Here is a 23,709-nt window from a genome sequence, read left to right as displayed (position 1 = left end):
GGTTCCCACTTTTCTTCTGTTAGCTCTGGTCTTCATCTTCCCCAATCTTTCCTTCTTCGTAAACCTGTCCTTGAGTCTCGTCCTTTAGATTTCTGCACTCATCTTCAGCTTCCCTATAATGATCCCTTCTCTCTCTCTGAACTTCGCTCTGCCCTGGCCCTCTGCGGTTCTACGGCGGCGGGCGCCGATGGTATTCATTATGAGATGCTTCGCCATCTCCCTCCGAGCACGTCTCAGTATTTACTGAGTCTGTATAATCGGATCTGGGAGTCGTCGTCAGTCCCTGAGGACTGGCTCGATGCCGTTGTCCTCCCTGTTCGCAAACCGGGGTCTCTGGGTACTTCCCCTAAGGACTTTCGCCCTATTGCTCTCACAAGTTGTGTCTGCAAACTCTTTGAACGTATGGTTAACGTTCGTCTGATGTGGTTCCTGGAGCACCATCACCTCCTCTGCCCTTCTCAATTTGGTTTCCGCAAGTGCCGCAGCACGACAGATGTCCTACTGAACATGGAGGTCTATATTCGTACTGCTTTTGCTGCGAAGACCTCCGTTGTTGCCGTCCTTTTTGACCTGGAAAAGGCTTACGACACCACTTGGCGATATCATATTCTATCTCAACTTCATTCTTTTGGCCTTCGTGGTCATCTCCCTCTCTTTCTCCGCAGCTTCCTCACTCGTCGTTCCTTTCGGGTGCGCCTTGGTACCGCTCTCACTCCCTCTTTTCAGCAATACGAAAGTGTGCCCCAGGGTAGTGTTCTGAGCACTAATCTTTTTCTGGTTGCCTTCAATGGTCTTCTTTCCTCTCTTCCTTCTGGTGTCTTCTCCGCTCTCTATGTCGATGATCTTACCCTTTGTTGTCAGGGTGATGATTCGCCTCTCTTTCAACGCCGGCTTCAACTTGCAATTGATGCCGTGTCGTCTTGGGCCACAGATCATGGCTTCAAGTTCTCTACTTCTAAGACTTGTGCCATGACTTTTACGCGGAAACGGGTTGTTCTTCGTCCCTCTTTGTCACTTTATGGTCATCCCCTTGAATACAAAGATTCCGCGAAGCTTTTGGGGTTATTCCTTGACACTCGTTTGTCTTGGTCTCCCCATATCTCTTACCTCCGTGTTGAGTGCTCTAAGGCCCTTACCCTCCTTCGGGTCTTGTCCCATACTTCTTGGGGGGCAGATAGGCGCACTCTCCTTGCTTTACATTCCTCTCTCGTCCTGTCTAAGCTCGATTATGGTTGCCCTGCTTACTCGTCTGCTTCTCCTTCTACTCTTCGCCGTCTTGATGCTTTGCACCATACTGGGTTGCGCCTCAGTTCTGGTGCCTTTCGTTCGACTCCCATCCTTAGCTTGTATGTTGACACTGGCTTCCTGTCTCTCCAGGACCGCCGTGATCGCTACTGTCTTCGCTATCTTGCGCGGTCCTTGCAACATCCTTAATCTCGCCTCTGTCATGCTTTAACTTTTACCACTCCTGCGGTTCCTGTTCCTCTTCACCACCTCCCTCTTTCTGTCCAGTTATCTCGCCTACAGGATTCTCTTTCCGTTCGTATTTCTGATGTTTCTCCTCGTGTTGTTCCTTCTTTGCCCCTGTGGAGGGTCCCTCTTCCACGGTTTTGTACATCCTTGACCCGTATCACTAAAGCTTTTACCCCTCCTACGGTTCTAAAACGCCTTTTCCTCGAGCACTTTTCTTCTCACTCCCGCTCCGTTTCTGTCTTCACCGATGGGTCTAAGTCAGCGGACGGTGTTGGCTACTCTGTTGTTTTTCCTGATCGCACTTATATGTGTCGCTTACCTCCGGAGACTAGCGTCTTTACAGCGGAACTTTATGCTATTCTCTATGCTCTTCGTCTCCTGCTTTCTCGTTGTCAGTCTTCCTTTGTAGTTGTTGTTGACTCTCGTAGTGCCCTCATGGCTCTCGGGTCCTTTAATCCGGTTCATCCAGTAGTTGTCGAGATCCAGCATTGGATGTTTCTTGTTCACAGTAAATTTAAGTCGGTTGAGTTTTGTTGAGTTCCCAGCCATATTGGTGTGTCCTTAAATGAGCGTGTGGATGCTGCCGCCAAGGAAGCTGTCCGCTCTTGTCCCATCTCTCGTAAAGGCATTCCGTATTCCGACTTTTACCCGGTTATCCATTCCTCAGTCCTTACCCGTTAGCAGGCTTCTTGGTTGTCTGTTACTGGTAACAAGCTACGTACTCTTAAATGTTGTGTTTCCTCGTGGCCGTCCTCCTTCCACCGTAACCGGCGGTGGGAAACAGCTCTGGCGAGGTTGCGTATTGGCCATACTCGCTTAACCCATGGTCACTTGATGGAGCGCCGCCCTGCTCCTTATTGTCCTAGTTGCATTGTCCCTCTTACGGTCGTGCATGTCCTTCTTGAATGTCTTGACTTCCAGGACAAGCGTGTGTCTTGCTTTCCGACCGCCCCTCGCGGTCGCCTGTCCCTCGATAGAATTCTTGGTGACTCGGATACTTTTGATATCGTTCGCCTTATGCGTTTTTGTTCTCGTATTGGCATCCTTGGTGATATTTAGCGCCCTCTGATTATTTTGCGTATTTGATGGTGCTACATAGCCTTCCCGGTTTGGTGCCTTCTTTTGATAATTACTTACTTACTTCAGTAAGATTTTGCCGAAGCTATCCAAGTTACACAGATGTTCCAGGTGTCTCAAACCACATAATACTAACAGCTGTGAGACCCCACTGAACACATGCAATAGGTGTAGAAGGGAACAGCATCATGCTGCACCGTGCAAATTTATTAAATCAAATTATTCAAACCCCAAGGTAAGAGATAGAAATCTTACGCAAGTACAGTGCTGCAAGGTGCGAGAAGTTTACAGCATACAATCACCAGCATCTCAAGTTAATGCAACATTGCCCACTGCCCAACTCCAAGTTAAGAATAAAGGGGCCCAAGAATGCAATTCGTGGCCTATTCGATCAAGGGTGCCAGAAAACATTCATTACACAGAAAGCGGCAGAGGCACTTAAATTAAAATCAGTAACATAGGTAAAATTAAACCTGTCAGGGTTCATGATAAATAGAGAACCCCAAGAATATACAGTAGCACAACCGCTCATGCGCCTAGGTGGTTATGTCAGGCCTGTCCAGGCCATAGTAGTCGATCAAATCTCATTTGACCTAAATATTAAGGGCCTAGGGTACACAGCCAGATTCCTACTGGAAAATGTAGTTAAATTGGCTGACAACACGTTAATGCCTGACTGCTTCACCAATGCGAATCTACTAGTAGGAACAGAGTACTACTGCCAGTTTATTACTGGTCAAGATAAACAACAGGGCATGAATTTGCTCAAATCAGCAGGAGGCTATTTACTTACAGGTAAAGTTTTAAACCCGAACAAGCCTATGCCTGCTAACAATCAATGTTAATAGAAATTAATCATCAGCTGAAAATAATTCTCCATCAACAAGCCTAAAGCCTAAAAAAGTAAACAGCTGGGTAAATAAATCCAGATTGAGTCTGGTACAATTAATATTAGCCAAGATTTTTTTACGGATCTCAGTGGATTATCAGTCGTCAGCAGCCTAAACCGGTGCAAGTCATAGCGACCAAGCCTCTGAACCCCACCGTAGACCCAGAACTATTCTCGACAGTAATAAGTGACCACACTCAGTCCCCTATATAAATCAACAAAAGTAAGCTAGAAAACTCTAGTACCCAATGAATCTCGTGGGAACATGAAGTCATCAAGAAACTTCTATACCTGCAAATTTACTGGGACCAAGGTTCAAATTAACCTGGCACCTAAGGTCTGCCATGAAAACCTTAAATTAGTCTTAAGCAGACAACCACATTTAATCAAGTTTCTCTGAACTAGGATTCTCGTAATTTACCTAATGAATTTCCACTTCCCGTGTTGCATCAGTTTTGCTTGAGCCGCTTCTTCTTTCCCGCTTCTGCCTTTAAGCAACTTTAGAAACGTTTTTGAAGAAGTACTAGCACAAGCAAAATTTAAAACTTGCAAATCTGTAAGTGAACATATAACAGAGAACTATAAACCGTGAAACGTATAGGTTGGGATAATCCATTAAATTTATCTTCCAGGCATGATTGGTCGTAGTAACAATGAATTTATTCTGTCCAGCAATCTTAGGTTTCCCTCAATCTAATGAATTAACATTAAACATTATATTGCTGTGCTTCGTTACATCTTACGAGGACTATAGTACTGTAACTTAACATGCCTAATACGAGTAGGCATTACTGCTCGCCCATGAATCTTCAATTTATTTTGTGCTTAGTTTTCCCTCAAGAAGGATCTTGCACTAATTTAACCTGAATAAAACGAGCAGACTCAACGGCTCACCTATGAATTAACGTGATAATTAGAGCACATTATTGTACACATGATAATTAGAGCACATTATTGTTCACATGATAATTAGAGCACATTATCGTTCACATGATAATTAGAGCACATTATTGTACACATGATAATTAGAGCACATTATTGTTCACATGATAATTAGAGCACATTATCGTTCACATGATAATTAGAGCACATTATTGTTCACCATGATAATTAGAGCACATTATAATTAGAGCACATTATTGTTCACCATGATAATTCGAGCACATTATTTCTCCCCATGATAATTCAAACACAATTTTGCTCAACATGATAATTCAAACGCATTATTGCTCACCACGATAATTTGAGCCCATTATTGCTCACCATGATAATTTGAGCACATTATTGCTCACTGTGATAATTCGAGCCCATTATTGCTCCTCACGATAATTCGAGCCCATTATTTCTCACCATGAAAGTAGGGAAGATGAGGACTACGACCGCGCGCGCCACCTGCCAGGTGGCACTCAGGTGAGTGCCACCCGACAGGTGGCGCGCAGGGGTGTAGTCCTCAAGGGTTTTGGGGGATTTTCCCGGAAGTTTGGCGCGTTTCGGACGCGTATGAGCGTCTGGTGTTATGGTATGTGGTCAGGAAAGAGGGGAGATCATGTTGTTGGATGGCAGGTGGTGCGCGTCATTGCCGTCGCATCGTCGTCGTCGCAGAGGGTTTGCGAGGGGGATTTCCCGGAAGTTTGGCGCGTGTCGGAGGTAATTGGAGCGCGCGCGGATCAAGTCCTCGGGATAGGGTATGTGGTCAGGAAAGATGGGAGTTGTGTGAGAGTAAGTGGTAGAGTAAGTGATAGAGTAAGAAAGTAGAAGGAAGAGAGGAAGGAGTAAATGAATATGTATGTGTGTTTGTCATAGACTTAATCCTGTGTGATGATGATAATAGTTTGATGATCGTGAGTAGAGGATGAGAGGGGATCCAACATAGTGGATATGTTGTTTGGGGAGGGGGGAGGGAGAGGAGAACCCCCATACCTGAGAGGAACGCCAGGAAGTCCATTAGCTTCCCCCCTACAGGAAGTCGTAAGTGTCGATGGGTAAGAGAGCGAGAGAGCACCCTCCTGCGGAAGTGGGGCCATTTGTCTAAAGGGTTTTCGTTGTCTTCAGAGTGGCGATGTTCGACCCACGACGACTCCCCATACACTGTGGATTCGTTAAGGAGGGGCGAGGTACATACTCCTGCCGACAGACAGACCCACACCTGTCAGCCATCAATCACTCCCACCCCTCATCCCCACCCGCTCCCCATACCATCAACCATTGTTCCGTGCAACCCCTTTTAGTATTATTTCTGTTAATATGTGTAAGCTATATCGTAACGTGATCAACATGGTGAGAGCAATAACGAGGGAAAAGTAAACACATTATATAAATTTATTTCTTTATTAAACACTTAAGCGATTTACAACGATAATAATAATAATAATAATAATAATAAGACTTCTTCTTGGTGGTTTAGCTAGCAGACAGATGGAGAAAGGCTTTCATTCAGTTCATCGAACCTTCCCACCACGCTAGTCAACCAGTCAATCTGTAGAAAGGGTTTAGGTAGTAGACAGACCGATTGGGAGTCATTCATCCGCTCCACCGAACCTTCCCGACACGCTAGTCAATCAGTCAATCTGTAGAGAGGGGAAAAGGTTATAAGTTTTGTTGTTGTTGTCAATGTTGTAAACATAAATACAGACATTATTATGTTCATGATTCAATCCTAACATAAAGTATTACTCACTGCAGTATCATCCTAGCCAACTTCGTCACACAGCGTTTCACACTCAGCATCACTACCGTTTAAGCAGAATGTTTGCTTACACACAGGCATTTTCATCTGAGCGTAATTGAATTTCAACACTTTTTCATCATTCTTGCGAAAATGACCATATTTAAACGCTTCATCAAAGTGAAGCAGGGCGGACTCTAAGCCTAGTCTGCAAAAATGATATGCAAAATAAACGGCGTAATTCCCACAGAAGTAACTATTCAAGGATTGAATCCTTTTCTTCATAATATATAGGGTATAGTCTTGGAAGTAAGACATAAACTCTTCGAAATATCTTGAATAAGATCCTATTGCAGGATTGGCATAGCTGTCTAGTATAACTATCTCGCTTCTACCTTCATCCTTATTTACATAGAATGTTATCCAATGGCCCATTTTATTACGAGAACCCGACTCCAGAGTGTTCATTATGAACACCACAGGTCTTTTTTTATGTATTTTTATCCATATTTTCTGTACGTCATCAGCTAGGAAACATCCTAGATAGTCTCCCCTAGCACCTAAATTACTTCTGATAGCCTCATTTATTTCCAAACAATTCATATTAGTATTTTATCCTCGCGTATCGCAAATAACGCGACGATCCGCGTTAATGCTGATCACACCTGTTGTAGAGCCGTAAACTAGAATGACTTTATTTCTAGCCACTCCGCGTTTAAATTCCAAAGCGATCCGCAGATTACCACTTTTTTCAATCGGGATGGTGTCATCGATATCCTCGGGTTGTAAATTAAAGGCCAGTATGGTTCCACCATTCACATATGTGTCATAAGATAATATATTGTCTTTATCGAAGCCTAAGGCTTGTAATGCTGTGTAATACAACTTGGCGCAGTTATGAGGGAAGTCACACCCAATATTGACAATATTAGTGCTATTCTGCGATATTAATACTTTACTAAGCTCGCAGTTTTCCAAATAAAGCGGGTTGCGATTATATGCACCAGACACTGCCTCCATATCAAGGATGATCATATATAAATGTTCTGGTATAACAGTCCCCCACGGCTGGTCCATTGTTATAGAGCGCTGACCTGTGCCCAATATATACGTTTTGTATAAAGTTTTATTAAAAGTATACGTAATAGGAGAGTTGTTCTGCACCATGGCTTTATTAATGGCTACTAATCCTTCAGGGTATGGCAATACCCGATCCACCCATAGACGTGTAGACTTGATATTATATTTAAAATTAGCGTGTTCATTATCGCTGAGTATAAGCTACTTATCAGGTTGAAGTTCGAGCCTCACCCTGATGTCCACATTATCCAAAACGTATTCACTAACGGATGTGACATCCAGCATTAGTTTAAAACAAGTATTCACGCCACTCGTTTTCATATCAGTCATCCGCTGCTTCTCACCAGCCGAGGCGTTAGTGAAATAACCAGCTTCAATTTTACCAGGATCGACTCGGTTAAAAAACTGTGACAGTTTATCATAGCGGTTAGCCTTACACCCAGAAATCGTAGATAATAACTTTACGTATGACCAGAATGAGAATAATGAGCTGGTTTCAACTACTGTTTCGTTTAAATACACAATAGCGGATTTGAATAGAGTTTGCGATAATCCATTCACCAACGATGCGTTTTTAGCATCTCCTAAAGGCGTTATTCCATCTTCTTCGGTTAGATCAATAGACAACTCCAAAGCTATAGATGATAAATCCACCAGTTGGCCATTCACTCCCTTGATAATGAATTCCAGATAAGTGTCTGTAAACTTATTATTGACCCCAGAATTCACAGGTAATACATCCACCGTTTGTCTGCTGGCAATTGTTGATTCTACCAATCGAGGGGAAAATACTTTGGGAAAGGCTTCACTAACAGCAGCTGTATAATGTTCTAATGGCACCTGGAGGCCCAGAGCTTTATATCCGGCCATGTTCGCGCTTTAGACAACACCAACCGAGTGAGAAGAAGTTATGACAACACATCATTATATTTCGCTTTAGTATAACGTTTGATGTTTACTAATTTTTTTGTTTGTTTATTCTTTTTCTGCACTTTTCCGCCTATCATTTGCTTCCCTACTCCTTTCAATGTTTCAATTCCGCGTTTCTTAAGAGATTGTTTGAAAGTTTGTTTGTCATTATTAATATCGTCTAGTACGTTCTGCCCCAAGCTAAGCGCAGCCGGGGCCAGAGTCCTCATGATAAAGGGCGCAGCTCGACGCGCTATCCCGCTTAAAAAGGAAAATATTCCTCCTCGCGTATAACGTCTACTGGTGTTGAAAATCCGTATATCATCAGTCCCACCACCTCTAGGAGGGGTTAACAGAATGTATAATTCCTCAACAGAGGGGGGAATAAAGTGGACACGCATTTCTCCACTTGTTTCAGACAAATGAGGAGTGGTGGGAAAGCATTGGTGTTATATACCTCCTGCAACGGGGCGTACATGCAAGACTGCTATGGTGCACCCACGTTCATCGAAATGTATTGGGTTACCATCTTGATCCCTAATAGTAATGCTGACGCTGTCTATCATGTTAGTGTTAAGACGCACATATAGTTTTTTATTGTTGCTGTTATCACTTCCATTTAGGGAGATTACATCCAAAATATTTACAGACTGGTTTCCATATCTAGTAGAAGAGATTCTATCGCAATAAACACACAGAATATCAACTCCTCCTCTAGGCATTGGCGGGAATAGGCATGTGTTAACTACACTCGAGGCATACTGCCGTTTTGCAAATATGTCATATTCTATTTCTGGAACTACGCCCAACACTTTCCCAAAAGCGGTTCCAAATGATAATGTAACTCTACTGATGTTTTTATGCCCCGTTGCAGAGCTAATATTCTCATCACTAATCACAGTAGTGAACTTGTTTCGATTGGAGGAAGAATCATATTTAATAAAATGCGTTCCATATTTAGCTGAAAATTGTTTTAATGACTTTCCTAAAAAACTCAGTTTAGCATTACTTGAAAATATGACCTCTATTTCTGTATTAATCGTGGTATTAATTTATTTTATAGTTCTGGCTAAAACATCAGATGATAATAAATGCTTTGAATGCATGTATTTCCCCTCGCTCACTTTCTCATACGTAACGCCTACACGTATATATGCCTCGGGATTATCACGCTTAATAACGTAATGGGAAGTGGGGAGGAGTAATTTTTGTTGACACATTTCATAACTCCTCCTGGGATCTAATTCTAGCTGGTTAAACAATCGATTTTGGAAAGATGCGGGGATGTTATTGGGGAATAAATGCGTATCTGATACGCTGGTGGCGTATATCACGTGAGTGTCCATCGCTCTATCTCCTTAGACTGCTTTTTGCCTAGTAAAGCCATCTACACATTACACGCTCATTTATATACACTTACCTGTTAATATACGATCCAGGAAGCATTCCTTTTACTGTGAGGATCAATCTTGACAGTTGCCTTTCTCTTAACAGATGGAGGCTCATACACTTGACTGCTTGCCGTAGTATTACGGAATAAATCTCGCGATGTAGATGTTAGTGTGAAAAACAGTTGAGCAATGGGGAGTTTATCCGGTTAAAAAAACAGATTTAAGCACAGTCATTTTATGTATAATGTCATTAATTATATGTATGCCAGATACTGGAGCCAATACATTTCCATTCAGATCCCAACGAACGATTCCAGTAGCATCATAATGGTTTAGCAAGGATCTCGCATATTCGTGATCTCGCACTTTCAACTTCAAATCTATTAAATGTTTTATGGAAGGGTTGGTATGCAACTGAGGAGGAGGAGGTGGTGGTTTGACAGTAAGATGACGAGCAACAGCTTTCACAGTGGGGTAAGCAGGGCTGTGTGCAGCTTTCCGGTTGTCGACTATTTTACGCGATACAAGATAAAAGGCTTTCATTTTACTTACTTACTGAACAACCGTGTAATTAAACTAGCTGCTATTGGTAAAATAATGGATAAAATACTGCCTCCTCGTTTGCTGGTTAATATCCGTTTCTTAGTTGTCACAGAAGGTTTCTTACAGGCTAGTGACCGAATAAGCAATTTATATTTTTTCAACTTTTTAACGACCTTGTCAGGCACGGGCAATTTTTTTTTTTAAAGTTATTAAAAATTTCTGATAAACAATTTATATGTGGTTTCTTCAATTTTTCAATCAACTGCTTTCTCGAGGTATACTGAAGTTTTGATAATAGTTGGATCAATTCCTTGTATTTATAAACTAAGGGCTTCTTCATCATAAATGTAATATCTCAGCATAATCAATCCATTGATCGAATGATCGATCATAACCTGCGTACCGAACTTTATACTGAAGTTTGCCGGAGACTCTGCGTTGTCCCAATACCTTCTCAATATTAAAGGTTTGAGGCAAATGTGTTGGTGTTAATTCTTGTTTATAGAAGCCACCATCAATTTCTTCCCCATTCAGATCTTTTAGAAAGTATAAAGGGATGTGCTGTCTCCGATCAATACGTGTAACTGTAAAGATCTCTCGGGTGTTCTGCTGCTTAAACCCTTTCTTAAACTTGGAAATGCGATTAGATAGAGTGATGCGTACTGTATCACCAACACTCAATCGAGGAATGACAGCTCTCTTTGATTTGCTCGGGCTTTTATACATTAAATCAAATTGTTTGGCGTGTTCGCTGGGCGAGGATAGAGCGTGCACCTCCGCAGGTGTCTTCCCCTTCAATCCTCTGTGTGGGGTTAAATTATATGTTTTCACAATATCTGGTAGAGCCTGCGTGTATTTTAAAGTGTTGCGCGCCGTCATAAACTTGTAAAGTTTACCTTTTAAAGTACGTATGAACCGCTCAGCGATTGAAGCTTTAGTCTCCTGAGAAAATACGCTATATAACTGTACTTTCCTTGCTGCCAGCATTTTTTTCATAGTGGCGTTATAAAATTCGCCACCTCGATCAGAATTAATTTTGCGCACTCCCTGAGAATGAGGTGAATCTAGAATTAAAGCTAGAGCATTAGTGGTGCTTTTCCCATCCTTAGCGCGTAAGGGTACTACTTGGGCGTACCTGGAGAAAATATCTACACATACGAGTAAATATTTCACTCCATCATTATGTTTGTCCAATAAACTCATCTCGGCCAAGTCTATAGCTTGAAATAGTCGTGGTTTAGGGCTTAACACCCGACGCCGAGGGAATTTATGTGGTTGTAAATAATGCAACGTATAGGAGTCAGAGCTTTTCAGATAGTCCTTTACATCGGCAAGAGTTATACTAGAGTTAATTAATTTGGCGGCCTTATACAATCTCTGTACCCCTCCAAGCCCTCCGCTAGATGAGGGGTCGTTATATACTCGTTCCAGTACATCTTTCTTGCTTACCATTGGTAAACTATCTCATAGGGCGGTTCGTGAACAATATTACCGCGTAATGTTATCGTAGTTGGAGTGTTCGAGCCCAGATCTACTAGCAAATAGCCGTAGGGCTGGCTAATAACTTGCTTATATAACTCTACAAATTTCTTTGAATCCACTTTCCCAAATATTTGTCGTCCGAGTGTTTCAATTTGTGACAGGTCTCGTGATTTAACCAATATGAAATGAGAAACATTTAAACTAATATTCCTCGAATATTTACCAGGAAAAAATATATTTTGAGTAATCAATATGACAGAAACCGTGAAATGTCAGCCCCTAGTAAACATGTCTGATACGATTTTTGAATTCGCAGACTCTGTAAAAAGGTCGTCTTAGATTACTAAGATATGCGAGTCATTATCTACTCGCTCTTCCACAGGATCAATAATGGTTGAATGCTCGATCAGCTTCCCTTTAATTTGTGGATCTGATCGTAATTCAGAGTAACCTCCTCCGCATATGATTATTGAGGAGAACTTGTGTTGATACTTCCTTACAAGTTTACTGCACAAGTAGGATTTTCCGCTGTTTGAATAACCAGCAATAATAACACGAGATGGTTCTCTGAAAATATCTAGATGTTCCGCATGGATTATATCATAGGAACTGTCCATGATTAATGCTTCGTTAAGACTGCTAAAAACTAAGGAACTGAGGTGGTATTTATACAAACATAGTCATTTACAGGTGTTTATTCACATATTTTATGTACAGCAGCATCATTTTTTTTTTAAACTAAACATAGTTCTTACAGTTCACAAACAATAATATTAAACATCATATTTTTTAAAACTAATCATAGTTCTTACAGTTCACAAACAATAATATTAAACATCCTATTCATTTAGTATACAAAGTTCTAGTCATATGGGGCATCCATCTTAATACTACCTAACAATTGTACAACATAAAATCTAGCGAGGGTTGAATAGTTTCTGAGCTGTGGCATCGCGTTTGCTCCAGGGACGGAATATTGGGTAGAGTCTCTGTGCTTGCTCCACTTCCTCCTCCTCCATAAACACTTCTTCCAGCTCCTCCCCCTCTCTCACTTCTACATCCATCTCATCATCATTGTTATTGGGAATATCAGGATGCCCATACGCTAGGGACTGTGTGGGGCTTAAAATGTGGCGTTTATCGTCAAATGCTGACAATCCTCTGCAGGTACTGCGACATGTACAAATCTTTCCTTGCACGTTGCGTATAGATCTCGACACATACCTGATTGAAGTGTTTGTTTCAAGAGTGTGTTGAAATGAGTCATGTGAGAGTTTCTCTTGTAGATGGTATGGTACGCCCTTACACTTACAAGTGTGCTCCCCATCGTGTGTGGTGAACGAATATGTTTTAGGTCTGAGAGCAATTAACTGGTTAATAATCTTAGAGCCTATTTCAGACTTGAGCAATCCTAGTTCACCTTCTCGCGCTTTAGAGTAGGATGGATGTGTGTCATTAAAATTACTAAAATCCATACAGTCGAAGAGCGGAGACTTATTCAACTCTTCAAACACATCCTGACAGTCCAGTTTAATGATGAAAGAGTCTGTGTCTGTATATAACAGACTCGCTTTATCTCCATACGCAGGTTTGACAACATCATACCAGAACTCATAGAGTCGCCTCTTAGCAATTTGAAGTATATGATAGCCCAGATAGGTAGGAGTGTTGACTAGGAGAGACTTCTGCTTGATAGTACATATCACACGATCCTTACTTAACAAAAGACTCCGCTTGAAGAATGGGTTTCGAGGATGTTTCAGGAAATGACTACGATCTGTGACCAAATAGTGTTTGTTCCCATATTTAGATACATCTGTGAGACTCTTTCCATATATAGAGTTTGATACGAGTTTGAAAGCCTTTTTTTTTTATCGCGCATTTGGTACTGGCACGTTCACGAACATTGGTTTCAATGAAGTCTTTAAGGTAACTCTCCTGCTCGAATTCGTAGATGTCATGAACTTTAGCTACTTCTAATCCAATGCGCATGAGCAACTGTAACAAGTCCAGACTAACGAGGTAGTCTTTCTGAGGAAGGAGAGAAGCAATTAATTTAGTGTTGTTTTTAGGCAGACCGCGACTTTCTTCTGTAAGAATATTCTTACTGTAGGGTGAAATGTGTTCCTCAGTAATGCATGTATGTGAAAGAACAAGGGGCAGTTCATCTGTATACCTAGCTACCTCAGGTCGGACCTGCAGTGTATCACACAACACCCAATATCCCTTGGTCCCGTCACATGGGATATTCTCCAAGCCTTGCTCCAGCAGTACGTCACGCTCATCATGTGTCAGTTTCCGGATCCCACCCCGAGGGAGTAGTTCAGTCATACACGCCCCGTAAAGACTATTAAAATCTAAGTAAATGATGTAGCTACTATCTTCCCCTAGATCTAAGCCTGTGTGCCTGTTCTCCACATTCGTGTACTGTCTCGTTACACTGGTGAACCCACCTCGGAGATTCCGACGAAGTAAATCATATAACAATGGGTCTGACACAACATCGAGTTCAACTTTCGATTTAAGCAAGAATGCATCCCAAGCAAATGAGGGTAACGAAATGTAGTGTGAAATGTCTAATTTGTAGAGAGCAAGCATGGTATCTCGCCAGACTGTGAACACATCGGCTAGCAATCCTGTGTCCACTTTGAGGTAAAGGAGCAGATACTCCCCTATGTTGCGACATTTAGCCAAATCAAAAATTTCTAAGGCTTGTTTATAATCTGTTTCTGACAACTCTTCGTCTTTTAGTGTATTGTAAAACTTATCGCGAGAAGGAAGGTGTGGTTCATCCAACACACTCATAGAGGATAAATAATCATAGCAGAATGATTGTTTACCCGTGAGCAGTTTTGGGATGGCTGCTTTATTTACCCCTTTTAACATAGCCAAAGTGAATGTGGTAGGTTTCCCACTATCGATGTGATCCTTGGCTATTCTTCCTAGCGAGCCGTTGAGAAGGGCTAAACTATCCAAAAATCTTAAGTTGTTCACATCAACTTTCATAAATTTAAATCCATCCTTAGCTAATATATCTATTTCACTCCCTTGTCGATCTCTCATCTCGTTTAGGATTACTCCTAAATCATAGGAAGCGTTGTGGGAAAAAGTGTATAGGAACTTGTATGAATTTATACATTGCAAATTACATCTATCACAGTAAGCTGCTTGATAATTGTGGAATCTTACTGTGTGGTCGTGATGACGGACTTTGATTACATCTTCTCCGTTAAAAGGTTCATCACAGAGTTCACAGGCTGTTTTTGTCTCAAATAGCGCCTGCTGTTGCTGGGACATGTGAAGTTCATAGGATACTAACCCCTTCTTGATTCTAGCCCATGACGCTTCTAGCGTGGTTACAAAGTGATTGACCGCATCTTTACCCAAATAAGTATCTTTCTCAACAATATTCATCTGTCTGTCAATGATGATGTACGCATACGCCACTGCGTTGTGACGTGATTCTATCATTCCCTTAGGGTTCGAGCGGTCTAACATGCACTCAAAGTCATAAAAGCACATGTGACTAGGACCATATCCCCGTCCATAGTTACGGAAAGTAAGCTTCCTCTCTGGTGGGTAGAATTTGAGAGTCTGATGTACTTTGCATGTACTTTCATGACTCTGCATGCTATCTGCTGGGAGTGATATCAAACAACAGTGACAGAAGCTGTGATGACTTGGGATGCGATCTGGATTGCTGCGCATATTACGTACATATTGGTTAAAATCCTTAATTAATACTAAGTGTTGAGCTTCCAACATCAGCAACGGTATGACATCTGTATATCCCCCTCTTCCCTTCCCAGCTAGTGTAATGTAGTGTCGTTGTCGTCGTCTAGCATTTTCATCTCTTTCTAGTGAATAGATGAATATACTGACTTTATTTATTTTCTCTACCTTGTGAATATCCTCGAATGTTATTGCAGAATTGACATCTGCTGGCCAATTCGTGTTTCTGAGACACCAACTAGCATTCACAGATCTAGCGCGAATATTATCTAGATGCATCCCCTTAGCTAAACATTTATAAGCGGCAACACACTGCATAAGGCAAATATCAGCCTCTCCCTCTGGATTGAAAACCAACTGCTTTCCACGCAAGCCTTCCGGATAGTCTACATGCGAGCCTAATCTTATCGGATGTTCAATCTGACCACAGTTAATGTAAAACCCGGTGAGCCGCTCAACCAAGACATTGGAGCCTTCCTTCGCTTCCAGGTACTGGGATATTTTCTCTGTCAATTCATCAGCCCAAAAATCAATAAGAGTTTCTACTTCCTCTAGAGTAATTCTTCGCCCCTCACCTCGTATGGGAAAGCCGTCGTTATTTATAGGATACAATAGAATATCCTCCCCGTCTTGTTGTACATTTAAATTCCGCACAATTAGAATGACGTCTGGGTAAATTAGGAGGAATGGGTGTTGTGGAGAGAAGAGGGTGCGTATCTCATTAATGAAAAAATCCCTGTATGTTCTCAGATATACTCCTGGGGAGGTATTAACATGTTCTGGTATGGAGAATGAAAGCCGGACATAACTGCCGTTATAGTTATCAATTCGATCCAGCAGCTGAGGTTGAATTTCTAGGGCATGTGGAGGAGAGGGGGAAAGAGGTGGCGGGGGTGATGGGATAGGGCTGGGAGGGGTGGGGGGTGGTGATAACCCTCCCCCTCCGAGATGAATGGGGGAGGCCGCAGGGTCAGCTATTACGCCAGACGGTGCTAACCAGTCAGAATTGACAGACGCTTGCGGGTCAAGGTCACGGTCTGCTGAGCTGTCGTCTGAGTCACTGTCTGAGATGAAAATGGTACGATTCTCACCACTGCTGCTGCTGCTGCTGCTGCTGCTGCTGCTGCTGCTGCTGATGCTGCTGCTGCTGCTGTTGCTGTCATAGCTGTCGCTGATTGATTGGGGTATGGGGCTGGGGGAGGAACGGGGGGTTGAGTGAGCGCGTGAACGAGTCCTCCCCTCCCTGTGAGAGCCGGAAGTGGGCACTGTCCGCCCTGCTGTGTCACTCTCACAGCCACTGCTGCTGCTGCTGCCGCTGGATGCCAAATCTATGCACAGCAGTGTGTCGTCTGTAAAAAAAAAAGAAAAACATATTATCTCTAGAAAGAATGAAGCATATATATCTCTAGAAAGAATGAAAGTGTATATATATATATATATATATATATATATATATATATATATATATATATATATATATATACACATATATATATATATATACATATATATATACATATATATATACATATATATATACATATATATATACATATATATATACATATATATATATATATATATATATATATATATATATATATATGTCGTACCTAATAGCCAGAACACACTTCTCAGCCTATTATTCAAGGCCCGATTTGCCTAATAGGCCAAGTTTTCATGAATTAATGTTTTTTCGTCTACCTAACCTACCTAACCTAACCTAACCTAGCTTTTTTTGGCTACCTAACCTAACCTTACCTATAAATATAGGTTAGGTTAGGTTAGGTAGGGTTGGTTAGGTTCGGTCATATATCTACGTTAATTTTAACTCCAATAAAAAAAAATTGACCTCATACATAGAGAAAAGGGTTGCTTTATCATTTCATCAGAAAAAAATTATAGTAAATATATTAATTCATGAAAACTTGGCTTATTAGGCAAATCGGGCCTTGAATAGTAGGCTGAGAAGTGAGTTCTGGCTACTAGGTACGACATATATATATATATATATATATATATATATATATATATATATATATATATATTATGAGGTAAGGGAGCAGTCTAGTGGGAATTAATATGTTTAGGAAATAGACTGAAATAGGACAGTATTAACTTACTTATGTCCTGGTGAAGGGGTTTGGCAGGTGAGTGGGTATGAATTCGTAACATCATGTTAACAGGATGAGATACGGTCTCGTAGCCCCCCATCTGTCGGGGTGGCTGACCTTGATGAAGGGGCTGTGACTCCTGGCGAGTGAGATGTGCTCTCCTTAGCTCAGTGTGTGAGGAATGGGGTATAGGCTCGATGACGTTGATCTGTTCACTCTGTCGATTGAGGTATGGATTATAACCTGAAATGGAACAAAATGATATTCAGCACGGGTGAATGGGGAAAAAATATGTTTATTATGCATGTGTGTTCGCTTGCAACGGGATGAAATACAGATACGAGAAGTATATTTTTATATGCTACCTACGTTTATGTGAAGTTTCATTCTGACGATGACCTCCTCGCGGGGCGGGTGAGCAATAAGGACACTTCACGGTTTTGTAAACTGAAATTGGAAAGAACATATTTAACTGTGTGGAATGTAATAGCCCGAATGAGAAAATATTCTCACACTATAGTAGTTTACACGCGATATTTCACCTGTGGATGCCATAAAATGAACTGTGGAATATTAAATATGAATAACACTCACGGTTATCACAGAAAATCTGCTGACATCGCTTGCATTTGATGTCGTAATGTCCTAGGGGCGGTTTTTCACAGCTTGCGCATTGCAGCCGACACAGTTGATTCGGTGATGGAATATAAAACACTCCGCATTTCATGCATGCTGTAGAGCTTCGCCTTTCCATGACATGGAGCTGTATGACGCGTGTGTAGCGGATGAAGTCTCGCAGGGAACTGGCAGTGCGTTTGTGTGTGAGGGGAGTGAAACGACCCGGGTCAAATGAGAAGTGATTGATGGGTGACAGGTGTGGGTCTGTCTGTCGGCAGGAGTATGTACCTCACCCCTCCTTAACGAATCCACAGTGTATGGGGAGTCGTCGTGGGACGAACATCACCACTCTGAAGACAACGAAAACCCTTTAGACAAATGGCCCCACTTCCGCAGGAGGGTGCTCTCTCGCTCTCTTACCCATCGACACTTACGACTTTCTGTAGGGGGGAAGCTAATGGACCTCCTGGCGTTCCTCTCAGGTATGGGGGTTCTCCTCTCCCTCCCCCCTCCCCAAACAACATATCCACTATGTTGGATCCCCTCTCATCCTCTACTCACGATCATCAAACTATTATCATCATCACACAGGATTAAGTCTATGACAAACACACATACATATTCATTTACTCCTTCCTCTCTTCCTTCTATTTTCTTACTCTATCACTTACTCTCACACAACTCCCATCTTTCCTGACCACATACCCTATCCCGAGGACTAGATCTGCGCGCGCTCCAATTACCTCCGACACGCGCCAAACTTCCGGGAAATCCCCCTCCCAAACCCTCTGCGATGACGACGACGCGCCGCGACGGCAACGACGCGCACCACCTGCCATCCAACAACATGATCTCCCCTCTTTCCTGACCACATACCATAACACCAGACGCTCATACGCGTCCGAAACGCGCCAAACTTCCGGGAAAATCCCCCAAAACCCTTGTGGACTACACCCCTGCGCGCCACCTGTCGGGTGGCACTCACCTGAGTGCCACCTGGCAGGTGGCGCGCGCGGTCGTAGTCCTCATCTTCCCTACTCATGAAAACCTGAGCAACCATTATTGCTCACCATGAAAACCTGAGTAACCATTATTGCTCACCATGAAAACCTGAGTAACCATTATTGCTCACTATGAAAACCTGAGTAACCATTATTGCTCACTATGAAAACCTGAACAACCATTATTGCTCACTATGAAATTCTTAAGGTATGTGCTTGATTAAGTCTCAAGAGGACTATAGCATTGTAGCGTAATACATATATAAACCAAATAGGCACTACTACTCATAAGTAATTCTGTTAAGCTAGGTGCTTCGTTAAGTCTCTAGAGGCCTATAGCACTGTAGCCTAACACATCAGTACACGAGCAGGTTAACTGCTCACAATTTAGCTAGGGTGACACTACCAAAGAAATAGTAAGTTGTCACAATTAGCATAGCCCTCTACATAGGTAGGATTAGGGAAATTAAACCCTCTGTTTAGGTAGATATTAGGGAAATTAGTTAGTCAACAGAGTATCAGCTGAGTCTGTGCTCACAAATAAATATAAATGACTATTAATAAAGACTGATTTAAATGAAGTTATTATTCCTCATTTAAAGTTGAGGTTGAATTAATGAGTCTTCAGTGAATTCAATTAACTACAAGTCATAATGACTAAATTATTAATCTCACTGTCGACTCAGAATCTTCCTTGATTTTAATGAATGAGCATTGAGAGAATGAGGAGGGTGGGGGAGACCGTGGGAGGAGGGTGTAGGAGATCGTGAGAGGAGAGTGTCTGAGATCGTGGGAGGAGGGTGTGTGGGACCATGGGAGGAGGGGATAGGGGACCTAAGGAGGAGGGTGTGGGTGACCGTTGGAGGAGGGTGGGTGACCGTGGGAGGAGAGTAGTGGAGACCATGGGAGGAGGGTGAGGGACTGTTACGGCCCTCTCGGGTCGCAACGGGGTTCTTCCTTTGATGTCGTTAGAGGAAGTTGTATCCGGCCCCAAGCCAATAGTGGCTTTCAAGGGATGAGATCCGTGACGCAAGTAAAATAAAAGGGGAAGGGAAATAAAGTTAAGAACTTAAGATTATAATATTTCCCATCACCAATAAATAATATAAGATTACACAGGGGGAGGGGTATTAACACTGCACAAGGGAATTATTTACACAATTGTCTTCTCCTGAAGACTCTGGATCCAAACTCTCGGTGCCAAGTCCTCGGTGCTTTCGTGGTCTCTTGACGAATCTTTCGACCAAGCTGAGTCTACCCCAAACACAGGCCAGCCAAAACACAGGTCCACTGGGGGCACCGCCGTGGAGGCCGTCAACCACAAGTCCAGCAGGTCTGCTGGCAGGTTCTGGATCAGCAACGTTGGTCAGGCCACTCCACGAGCGATACTAGGGTAGCGCCCTAGTCAGGAGCCTCGTGTGATACCACAAATCACTCTCCTGTCCTCAATACCCCAGTGGATAATCGTCTCCAGCAGTCGGTCCCGGGTACGACGATCCTTCACTGCCGCTTCACTGGCAGGGTAACACCACAGTGTTCATCCGGGGGCCGACTCACAGCTGCTGCAGCTAAGCACAAGGTATGGAGACGGCTGCCTTGGGTAGACTGACTCAACTTCCATCACAGCAGTCCCAGGTCGACTCTGTAAGCAGACACGTCATCACTAACAGGTACACACAAAAGCACCTCACTTACAGGCTCAGACACAAACGCCTGACGTATCCACTCCATAGATGGCGCTGTCGTCGGAGCACCACCTCACCAGAGGTCAGCGGCGGCGGTGCTGTGAGCTGAACCGGACTGGAAACTGGCCCTTGTGGCCAGTACACCTTGTCCTCACCAGGTGTCGTCATCCATTTGGTGGGGGTTTCGGGAGCTGACCCACAGATGGCGCGGTCATCACTGCTCCGTGCTCGGACGCTGGATCCGGGTTCGTAACAGGGACTGTGGGAGGAGGGTGAGGGAGACCGTGGGAGGAGGGTGTGGGTGACCATTGGAGGGTGGGAGACCCCCATGGGAGGAGGGTGTGGAGGACCGTGGGAGGAGGGTGTGGAGGACCGTTGGAGGGGTGGGAGACCCCCTTTGAGCAGGGTGTGAGTAGTAGGGACGACCCCATACAGACGATTTTTTTTTGGGGGGGGGGAGGGGGGGAACGTGTGTGAGTCACAGGGTTTCCAGGTCAACAGTCGTCCATATGTCACAGGTAAAAATCGTGTTTGTGTCAGCGGGTTTCCCGGTAAACTCTACGGACAATTTTTTTTTTCAATTCAGTCAATTTCGGAGTTAAAGACTTAAATTTTCAAAGATCATTTTCAGATAAAGTATTCATAGAAGTTTGTTAAGAGTTCTTATGGGGCAAAATAATTTCAGAATTCTTACCGAGAATAAACAGATTTTTTTAGACTATAATCTTTTAAGTAGAAATTCTTACCTACAAACGAATATGTCTATATAACTAAAACTGTAGCATTACCCAGCTACATAAGACATCATTAATTACTCGGCCTGCCTCTCCCACATCCCCCCCCCCCTGCATCGCCTGTTCCGACCTCACACCCCCTCCCTCTTCCCTGCCAACCCCAGCATCACCTGTTCTGACCTCACACCCCAAGTCACCGCCATAATCTTATCCCAGTGTCGCCGTAATATCTATACCATCCCTTCCCCTCTATTCCTGTTACCTTACACCTCTCCTTCTTCATTATCTTGATATTGTTTGTTCATAATTCCGTACAGTTCTTTTAGACATCGTAATGTTAATTCCTAAACGAGACAATTTTACACAAATCAACCGAGGCATCTCAATTTAACCTTTAATACTTAAGTTGCCCCGAAGCTATCTAAGCTGCCGCCAGCTACCTGCCCTGAGGTGTTCAACACCTGATTATCTGCCTGCCATCTGTCAGTCATTGCCAGTGTTCACTACCATAATAATATATATATATATATATATATATATATATATATGCAGAATAACCACATATGAAAAATAGAAAATGGTTAACGCGTTTTCGGCTAATTCGCCTTCATCAGAGCAAAGTTTGCTCTGATGAAGGCGAATTAGCCGAAAACGCGTTAAGCATTTTCTATTTTTCATATGTGGTTATTCTGCATACTTGGATCAGTGTTTTTGTGATCATTGTTGCATATATATATATATATATATATATATATATATATATATATATATATATATATATATATATATATATATATATATATATATTAGTATATTTTGGTAGCAGTCTTTCCTATATATATATATATATATATATATATATTATATATATATATATATATATATATTATTAAATATGACCGAAAAAGTAAGATTAATAATTCTAACACGAATTTTCTCTATCTTTCTTACGTTTCTTTTCACTTTTGATGGTAATTCAAAGATCAATTCTCCAAAATTCATTCTTATTTCTAGTCTGACGCAACACTTGAGCGCGTTTCGTAAAACTTATTACATTTTCCCTTTGGTCTCCACCTTCTCATCAGAAGTCGATCCTTGAAAAAGAAACCCGTCCCTTCCTCCAATGCATCAACATTATCAGGTGCCTCAGAAATACACTCAATTAAACTAGGATCAGTAGTCTGTATAACACTTAAGGGCAATGACTCAGACTCAGTAGCGAGCGGGCAAGAACCTAGTAGCTTGATCTCTTTTCCTGATTGATCAGAATAAAATGGAGCCATAGCTACTTCGGCTTCACACCACCTTCCTTACTCTTCACCATCTTACCTTCCCTTCACCACCTTCTCCAGTCTTCACCATCTTCCCTAACCTTCACCACCTTGCCTACCCTTCACTAACTTCTCTACCTTTCACCACCTTCACTACTCTTTACCACATTCCCTACCCTTCACCAGCTTCCCTACCCTTCACCACTAATCAACCCATCACTACATTCCCTACCCTTCACCACCTTCCCTACCCTTCACCACCTTCCCTACCCTTCACCACATTCCCTACCCTTCACCCCCTTCACCACCTTCCCTACCCTTCACCACCTTCCCTACCCTTCACCACCTTCCCTACCCTTTACCATATTCCCTTTTCTTCACCAACATCCCTATCCTTCACCACCTTTCCTACCCTTCACAACCTTCCCTACCCTTCACAAACTTCACTGCCTTTCACAACCTTCCTTACTCTTAACCACGTTCCCTACCCTTCATAACCTACCTTTCCCTTAACTTCCTTCCCTACCCTTCACCATCTTTCCAACCCTTCACCACCTTCCCTACCTTTTACCACTTTTCCTGCCCTTCGCCACCTTCCCTACCCTTCACAACATTCTCTACCCTTCACCATCTTCCCAACCCTTCAACCCTTTCCCCTACCCTTAACAACCTTCTGTACCTTTCACCAGCTTCCCTACCCATCACTAACTTCACTACCTTTCACCATCTTCCCTGCACTTCACCACCCTACCCGTCATCACCTTCCCTACCCTTCACCACGTGCTTTATCCTTCAGCACCTAATATACCCCTCACCACTTACCTTGCTCTTCACAATCTTCCCTACCTTTCACTAACTTTCCTACAATTCACCCCCTTCCCCACCCCTCACCACCTAATAAACCCTTCACCACCATCTCTATCCTTCATTACCTTCTCTACCTTTCATCACATTCCCTACACTTCACCACGTTCCCAACCCATCACCATCTTCCCTACCCTTCACCACCTAATCAACCCTTCACCACCTTACTTACTCCTCACCA

Source organism: Procambarus clarkii, chromosome 21, assembly GCF_040958095.1.
Source record: "Procambarus clarkii isolate CNS0578487 chromosome 21, FALCON_Pclarkii_2.0, whole genome shotgun sequence".
NCBI lineage: Eukaryota > Metazoa > Arthropoda > Malacostraca > Decapoda > Cambaridae > Procambarus > Procambarus clarkii.
This window is presented reverse-complemented; position numbering follows the sequence as displayed.